A 2,926-nucleotide genomic window follows, 5' to 3' on the forward strand; every position below is an offset into this window, starting at 1 on the left:
TTTTATTTACACACAGAACTTGGGGACACTATGGTGTAACCAAATGTACAGGTAAGATTATACAATATTGCTATTTTCCAAATATAAGGCGAAGAGTATTGAGGAATATTAGGAAATGCATCATATGTCAGAAATCCAAATATTCTAATCGCACAAGCATGAATGAATTGCATCCAATCATACCTAAGAGGCCATCACAGCCAATTTCTTTAGATGTTGCAGGACCCTATCCACAAGCACGTGGAGGAATGAAATACATCCTTGCTGTGTTAGATGTTTCCACAAAGTATTTAAAATTATATGCTTTACGTTCAGTTTTTACCACTGCTATTACCAGACGTCTATTAACAGATTATTTTGTAGGAATAGGAAAACCTGAAGTTATGATCGCGGATAATGCAGCATATTTTACCAATTTAAAATGGAAGACTTTTATTGAAGAACAGAATGTTAAACATATTTTAATTTCAAGATTTCACGTGGCAGGAAACCCAGTAGAAAGAACGTTTCGAGAATTAACAAATAGTGAACAATTTAACTCACATTTCTACTGGATACACACCAACCGAATTAATTATGGATAAAACAGAAAGAAATGAATTGACAGACTCTCTACCTAAATTTACAGCAACAACAAATCATGCTAGTTTAGAAGAAAAGGTAAGACAAGCTTACACAACGTTATGTGACAAAGCTAAGGAAAGAAAGCAGAAATATGACAGAGGTGTCAGGAAAGCTCAAACATTTCAAGTTGATGAGTTAGTTTTACTAAGAACACATCCTAAACCCACAAAACTGAAACATTTAAACAGGAGATGGCATATATTATGCTCTGGACCATACCGAATTGCAAATATTCCACACCCTGGCTGTTATTCATTAGAATATCCATTAAGACATAAACCCAGAGGTTTGAAAAAATACATACAGTAAAATGTTAGCTAATGAGGAGAAGATAATTAATATGGTATACAGTTATGATGAGCCTACATTGAAGTTAAACAGATATTTCCAATGTAATGAATGCAGGTAAGTCTAGAAAGCAAATAGAAATATATATATATATATATATCAGATTTGTGAACCATCCAACAGCTAATAAGATATTAGGTTATAAGAGGAGTTACTATTGAGGCATATACACATTAGAGGAGGCAGAGAACTGAACAGAATTATTTTCTTTAGGAGGCATGTGATAATAGTAATGTTGATATTGAGAGGCACCCACATGCCTTGCTCATACTGTGGCATCAAGCAGTCAGGCCTGCAAGATGAGTGGTCTGCCAAGCGAGTGGATTCATTCTTATTTATCGAGTAACATGAACTCTCGTACTCACAATTAAGTTACAAATTACCCTCCTGTATGAATATTACGCAACGGAAACGCACTTCTGACTATCAGTAATTTACAGAACTCTGACTGTTCACTACGCACTTGCAATACCACAATTTCTTTCTTATTTAACGGCTTTGATCAACACGTGGCCATCGCACTGAATATGAATGGCGCACACATTGTAAATTATGGATATCATGACAACACACAATTCGAAGGAAAAGGCCATCAATCTTTTTCTTTTCACTATCTTATTTATTCTGACAAATTCTATAACCTAAACACACAAATTCCATAACCTACGACAATAACACATTAGAAATTCCGCCCAGTGGGCATGGCTTTACATTGGTGATTCTCTATCTTATGGTCTCGTAATTATTTAATGCTACAGTGCACTTTCTGGATAGGATGATGGATCTTTTGCTATATCTCACACTTCGACTCTCACAACCATCATCACGAAACTTTCCTCCAGACCGAGCGGTACAAAAGGAACATGCATAACCCACTACCTCTGAAACTACCTTGCTACTCTCCCACGCAAACCACACATACTTAAATTACATGACATACACCACACTGCAACATGGAATACAACATAAGGAATATTCACAACATTATAATCACATCACTTTCAGCTTTCCCACTTCAATTAGTATTCATCCCAGTTTCACACGACACTGCCCCACTTCATAACTTTTGTTTCATACTACGAACTCTGGACGATATATGCACGTCTTCCTGTGCAATGTAAGCCAAGTGGCGTTGCTGGATAGATGGCTGACTCACCTTGCTTCTCTCTCAGAGTATTATAGTTTGAATCAAGCGTCACACGGAAACATAACACGCAAAGTAATACTAAGAACATATTCATCACACACGCGAGTCCTCAACTGATACCATGGACGAGTACTTCTCTTTATCCTTTGTCTCATACACAGATTGAGACTCACACAGTACTCACCACGTGGAAGTACTCGTCTCTAATTTCAAGTCCTGCACACGCCATTTCTTAAATATTTCCAACTTATAGTACACACGCTAGTAATTCAGCTTAACTTAAGCATTCAGAAGCATTTCAACTTATTGCTACACGTGGTTTCATTGTGACCGTTGGTCGCTTCCGAAGATTACTTTGATCCCCTTAATATTACCTGCCTGACCTTTAAGTCTCCCCACAAAAGTTCCTGAAATAGAGAAATTACTATTCTAAACTACTCTTAAGTATTTCACATGCATACCATGTCTCCACTCTTTTGTCCTTACGGAGCACGCCTAAGACAGGTCTTACCAACACTAGGTCCAGCAGCAGAGTGCTGAAACATGGCCGTTCTTCAGGTTCTCTCGCACCTCTGCCGAAGTGGGGGAGCACCTTACTACCGTATTGGTCAGCCACATTTCAGGTGCTCAGAGCTCAGGTAAATTTCATCTCTTTGGTCCCACCAAAGGTGACACAAGTACCGTCTCAAAGATGATCATATATTCACATTCACTATCTGCGGTTAGCAGACGACCATACATTCATTCATTTCACAGGTCTCACCAAACTGGATGTAGGGATTTATTTTGTGGGAGTGCACATGTGAT

Source organism: Schistocerca americana, chromosome X, assembly GCF_021461395.2.
Source record: "Schistocerca americana isolate TAMUIC-IGC-003095 chromosome X, iqSchAmer2.1, whole genome shotgun sequence".
NCBI lineage: Eukaryota > Metazoa > Arthropoda > Insecta > Orthoptera > Acrididae > Schistocerca > Schistocerca americana.